The following is a 6,619-nucleotide window of genomic DNA, read 5'->3' on the forward strand; positions in this document are numbered from 1 at the left end:
ATTTGGACCTAATGAAACTTAAAAGCTTTTGCACAGCAAAGGAAACCATAAACAAGACGAAAAGACAACCCTCAGAATGGGAGAAAATATTTGCAAATGAAGCAACTGACAAAGGATTAATCTCCAAACTTTACAAGCAGCTCACGCAACTCAATATCAAAAAAACAAAGAACCCAATCCAAAAATGGGCAGAAGACCTAAATAGACATTTCTCCAAAGAAGATATACAGATTGCCAACAAACACATGAAAGAATGCTCAACATCAGTAATCATTAGAGAAATGCAAATCAAGGCTACAGTGAGATATCACCTCACACCAGTCAGAATGGCTATCCTCAAAAAATCTACAAACAATAAATGCTGGAAAGGGTGTGGAGAAAAGGGAACCCTCTTTCACTGTTGGTGGGAATGTAAATTGATACAGCCACTATGGAGAACAGTATGGAGGTTCCTTAAAAAACTAAAAATAGAACTACCATAGGACCCAGCAATCCCACTACTTGGCATATACCCAGAGAAAACCATAATTCATAAAGAGTCATGTATCACAATGTTCATTGCAATTCTATTTACAAGAGCCAGGACACGGAAGCAACCTAAGTGTCCATCGACAGATGAATGGATAAAGAAGATATTGCACATATATACAATGGAATATTACTCAGCCATAAAAAGAAACGAAGTTGAGTTATTTGTAGTGAGGTGGATGGACCTAGAGTCTGTCATACAGAGTGAAGTAAGTCAGAAAGAGAAAAACAAATACCGTATGCTAACACATATATATGGAATCTTAAAAAAAAAAAAAGGTTTTGAAGAACCTAGGGGCAGGACAGGAATAAAGACACAGATGTAGAGAATGGACTTGAGGACACGGGGAGGGGCAAGGGTAAGCTGGGACGAAGTGAGAGAGTGGCATGGACTTATAAATACTACGAAATGTAAAACAGCTAGTGGGAAGCAGCCGCATAGCACAGGGAGATCAGTTCGGTGCTTTGTGAACACCTAGAGGAGTGGGATAGGGAGGGTGGGAGGGAGACGCAAGAGGGAAGAGATATGGGGATATAAGTATATGTACAGCTGATTCACTTTGTTATAAAGCAGAAACTAACACATCATTGTAAAGCAATTATACTCCAATAAAGATGTTAAAAAAATTAAAAAAGAAAATAAAGCCATGCGGCTGGATGAATGCATCTAGAAATATTCTGGATAGAGAAAAGTCAATGGACCGAGCTCTGGGTCACTCCACTGTCGAGAGGTTGGGGAGATAAACTGAGTAGAAGAGGAGGCTGGGTAGAAGTTTTTTGTACAAACTTCAGTTTCAGAGAAGTTACGATACATCAAATGGTGGAAAATCACATATTTACCACTGTATCAAGGGTCCAACTCCTTCCAAGCCTGTCTTTTAAAAGATTCTAGCCTTATTTTTCTTTCTGAATACTTCAAAGCATTTATATAGAACAGTACTTTTTTTTTCTTTTCTGTTACACAGTGGTTTCCTCACATTGTATAATTCTCCTAGTATAAAACTCGTCAAGTACTACACCAGTAGTAATCAGCAATGGCTTTTCCATAAAGTTCATAATATCATAACTACCTCATGCCTAAAAGGCTGAGTGACTTGAGGCCAGAAGCTTAATTTGGTTGGCATCTTTTATTCGTTTGGGCTGTTCACTTCCCTATCACACAGGAACTTTCTCCAGCTTCTATGAGCTCACTGAACAAACGCCTCAAGACATCTGACAAGCCATACTCCCTCTTCTAAGTGCAACCCCCCTTCCTACCCACAAGAAGTACAGCATCTTCACATTTCCACTTTAAACTTCAGAAGTTTCCATCCAGAGACTCATGCCTTAAAAAGAGAGGAAGTACTTCCAACTAGGTCAAAGTTGCCATCAGGCATGCACTCTCAAAGCAAAGCTGTGTGAGAACTGGGCCTGGGGCAGACTGGGGACACTTAGTTTCAGGTCCAGGAGAACACAAAAGAGTGCCAATTCCTAGCATGGTAATGTCATTCATTAATTCAATTAACAAATATTAGCAAGCACCTAGGATGTGCCAGGCTCTGTTATGGATGCTGGGGTCCACTGGTGAATAAAACAGACGGCAATCCCTGCCCACATGGAACTTCCATTATGGAGGGGGGACAGGGACAGACAATAAGAAAGAAAAATGAATAAAATACATAATATATTACATTAGAGTAATAAGGTAGGGAAGGGGCATATAGAATGTTCAGGGAAGGGGTTATAAGCTTAAATAGGGTGGTTAAGAACGGCCTCACTAAGGTGACATTTAAGTACAAACTCCGAGCTGTCGGATTTCAAGTGCCTCAAAAAGGTGTCTTCTGTACTTCAATTCCACCATCACCTGACCTCAGGCCCTTGAAGGCATGGTATCCCCAGTTCCTAGCACAAATATTTGTTAATCTCTTGTGCTCAAGACAAAGGGAGCTCCAAGATCTAGACCTTGTACTCAGAGAGGTACCTTCCAGGTGGAAAACCAACTGAGAGAGGTGTTAAGGAATTTTCCTGAGGTGTAGACAAAATGCTTTAGGACACAGAATAACTGGTAATTCTGCTTAGGGGAAGGAACTGTGTGTTCAGTAAGGCTGTCCCAAAGGAGGTGACTTTAGAGCTAAATCTTGAGATGAATAGGAATTAATGGCAGGAGAGTGGTCATGGGTGGGAAAGTCTCTCTTCAGGGAAAAAAAAAAAAAGGAGTAGCTTGAGCAAAGACCCAGAGATGGAATCAGAAAGGACATTTTCTTGTGGACTGTCCCTCCCTAAGGTACTCCATCCATCCCACGATAAAACAAGCACACACTCACCCTCAGCCTCTCTGGCCTGGCTGTTGGGAAATCCTTATCACATTCCACACCCTCATTTCTCCCCTAGCCAGCAGGAAAGGAAAAAGTTGAGTCAGGCGCACATCCCTAGAATCCAGGGTCACCCTCTCTAACTTCAAGACAATTCCTTCTGAGTTGAGATCCCCGAAGGTTTCATTCAACTAGGTACACCCAGGGGTGTGCACTTATAGTGGCAACGTGGCAACCAGCCTCATGTTGGAAGTGAAGTGGGTAAGACATCAGTGAGGTAAGTGGTCCAAAGTCTCTGCAGTGCCTCTGAGGTGGAGTCAAGGACCAAAACTTAGGCTTCAGCTTAGAAGGGAAATTTTTAATCACTTAGTCCTCACCTGTGAGCTATTTAGTGTTCCTAACATCCAAGACAGCAGAGGTGGTGTGATAGGGGATAAGAACACAGTTCGGCAGTCAGATGGCCCAGCTCTGCCCCTCATCAGTTGGGTGATTTGAGACAAGGCACTTAAACTCTCAGAGTCTCCCTTTCATCATAGCATGCTTATAATTGTAGTGCCTAGCACATACACTTATCATTAGGATTATGTGAGATAATTATGTAAAGAATTTATCACAGTGCCTGGCTCAATGAATTCTAACAACCATGATTAGTAGCAGCCTTTAAGGGGAAAAGCTCAGAGTGTCAATCAGAATGCCACAGGGAGGAATTGGGACATCGGGATTGACACATATACACTATTGATACCATGTATAAAATAGACAACTGATGGGAACCTACTGTATAGCACAGGGAACTCTACTTAATGCACTGTGGGGTCCTAAATGGGAGGGAAATCCAAAAGGGAGGGGATATATGTATATGTACGGCTGATTCATGTTGCTGTGCAGTAGAAGCTAACACAACATTGTAAAGCAACTATACTCCAATAAAAATTAATTAAAAATAACAATAAACAATGTTTTTATAAAAAAAATCAGAATGCCACATACACTCACAGACCAATTATCCCTGAACAGGCCTCCAAACTTCATTTCACTGCTCTAGCCTAGTGAGAGACACCTGAAATTGTGCTACCAGAAATGTTCATCCCCTGCCAGGAAAAGTCTCACAAGCCAAGTTGGTGGTCTTTTTCTACTAGGATTTCCAGCAGGTGCTTCAAAAAAAAACCAAAAAAACACCAACAGCTACAACTACAGCAGAAAACTTCACTAGGGCCTCAACTCTTTGCATTAAACATTGTTCTCTCTCCACAGACCAGTGGGTAAACACATAAGGTCATTAACACCTTAATATTAATGGATTTATGAGGGGTGGGGATGGGGAGCTGAAAGCAGAAAAGAAGCCAGTTAAAAATAGAAGGTACAAGATGTACTGAAGACTAATTTCTAGCACAAATGTACAAGGCCTAGGATCAACCCTGCCTAAAGCAGTACTCTGGAATGCTAGGTCCTCTGGTCCTGAAGAAGCTGGCAGGCTACTGGGGGAAGAAAACTTTGGTTAATGAGAAACATCACCTGTTCGAGTCACCAAAATTCTCACCAGATGATTTCACCACCAAAAAACCCAACCATTTTTTTCAACGTTAAGGGCTGGAGGAACATCTTTTCTGCCCCTTTACAAACCATCACAGAAGATGGAAGCGTTCTGTGTCCCTTCTGAGGGTTGTGGGGACCCTCCTCCAGAAGCGTACCCCCGCTGCCTGCTGGAAGGGTGGCAAGATAAAGCGGCTCAGCTCCAGAGCACACAGCTGGGTCCCCAACCCAAGCGCAGAGGGTGTTCACTGAGGCAGGGCTCGGGGCCAACTGGCCTCCAGCCTTTTAACCTGCGGCGGATCCACCGAGGGCAGGGAAGCGGACGCCGCGAGGTCAGAGGTCCGGAAAGAGTGCGGGGCCCAGACCCCGCGCGACCGCCGGGCCCTGCGAGAGACACCCCCGAAAAGGTGACTCGACGCCCCGGAGGGCGCAGTTCCCGCTAGGAGCTCGGCCCCACCCCCGCCCCCAGGGCCAGCTCCCGGGAGGGGCCCCCGGCTCCGGAGGGCGGGAAAAGTCGGCCACTCTGGAGGAAGCAGAGCCCCGAGGGGCACAGCCCGTGGCGGCGACGGATGGGCCGGGGAAGTGGCCAGGGGCGGCCGGGAGAAAGCAGAGTGGTGGGGAGGGACCGCCCCAACAGACGGGAGTCAAAGCGTGGGGGGGTGCGGTCCGCACAGGCGGACGGGAGTGGGAACAGGGGGTCAGCTAGGGACAAGGAGAGACTGGGAGAGCGGAAAGGGGTAGGGAAGCGCGCAGGTCCCCGAGATGGGGGTGGGGGCGCTTAGGCAGCGAAAAGGTACTGGGGGCCCAGGAGGCGTCCCGGACCGAGGGCGGAGGGGCGGTTGCGGGCCACGGACCTACCTGTCACCTGCAACAGGTGCCGCGAGAAGGCGAGACGTCCCAGTACCGGATTCAGGGGAGGGTCTCCGAGTCCGGGAAGACTGCAACCCTACTCTGGCGGCTGGCCCTTCTTACCCTCCCGGGAGGCGGAAAAAGCTGCAACTTTCCCTGGAGCGGGGGAGGAGCTGGACTCTTAAAGGGGCCGCACAGCGCTCCGAGCTCCTTGGTAGGGGGCCGCGCCTACCGAAGGGGAGCTCTGAGAGCCAAAGCCTTAAGGCACTGGAGGGATGCCGGTCCCGGTTAGCAAAGGGTGCTTGAAGACTGTCGATAGCAGTCTAAGACTAGACCTGGGTTCCGTTGGTGGTCACTCTCTCAGACGATACATCATCTTTCTCTTTCAATCAGCCTGAGCCAAAAGTTGTCAAATTGTTGTGTACTTCTAAGGAGATGAAGGCTCTAGACCGTATAATTTGGGAAGATAATGATACTATTCTGATCCTTTGACTTTCAGCTTTTTATAGCAAATAAAAGTGTCTGTCTAAAATAGAAACGTTTTGAGGGAAGGACATAGACTAAATTCACACATGGACACAACTGGTTAAACTCACTAGTAATCAAAGAAGAGCAAATTAGGACCATAATGAAACTCTTTGGCAAAGGTTTTGTTTGTTTGTTTTTAAAACACTTAATGAAGACAAAGTGGCCACCAAACAAGCTCTTTCATAATTGCTAATAGGAGTGTATGTTGGTTTAAAACCCTTTTAGAAAGCATGTGAGCAATATATATCAATAGACTTTAAAATGTTTATATTTACCCAGTAATTACAGATTCCTCTCCCCCCCTCTCCCTCCCTCCCTCTCTCTCTCTCCATTCTTCTCATCAGCCATTAACCACGCTCAAGTCCCTCTCATCTGTCATAAGCAATTAAACATGCTCAAGTCTCTGCCATCTTAAAAAAAAAAATCCTCCCTACACACTAGGTGCCTCTCCAGCTCCTCTTTATGGGCAATTTCTATTCCCTTACTTCTTACTCAGCAATTTGGCTTCCTTCCCCCAACACTCCACTGAAACTGTGCTCAACAAGATACCCAACCAATGACCTCCGTGTCAAAAAAGCTATATTAAATAAATAAATAGGGCATTTTTCCCTTTTTATCTTCCTTGATCTCTCCCCTACATTTAACGCTGTTAACCATTTCCTCCTCCTTGAAAGTCTTCCTGTGGCATCTATGATGCCATACTCTTTGGCTTTTCCTCCTATCCCTTTGCCCTCTCCTCAGTCTCCTTTGCATATTCCACTTCTGCTATCTAACCTCCGAAAGCCAGACATTCTCAGGACTAGGCTACATATACTCTTTCCCTAAATGATCTTTCACTCACTTGGCATGAATTACACCATCTATATGGCCACAACTGTAATTTTATAGTT

The 6,619-nt window shown here is 45.5% G+C and overlaps 1 protein-coding gene across 2 annotated transcripts in view; it reads right to left on the bottom strand.

Moving 5' to 3' along the window:
• Positions 1-5,341, bottom strand: part of SYTL4 (synaptotagmin like 4) — a 69,687-nt gene extending 64,346 nt beyond the window's left edge. For both annotated transcript variants that reach the window (XM_068533707.1, XM_068533706.1), the window contains exon 1: positions 5,211-5,341. The gene's annotated coding sequence lies outside the window, so the exon portion shown is untranslated. The remainder of the gene's footprint in view (positions 1-5,210) is intronic.
• Between the last annotated feature and the right edge of the window lie 1,278 nt (positions 5,342-6,619).

This window comes from Eschrichtius robustus, chromosome X (genome assembly GCF_028021215.1).
Source record: "Eschrichtius robustus isolate mEscRob2 chromosome X, mEscRob2.pri, whole genome shotgun sequence".
NCBI classification, from domain to species: Eukaryota; Metazoa; Chordata; class Mammalia; order Artiodactyla; family Eschrichtiidae; genus Eschrichtius; species Eschrichtius robustus.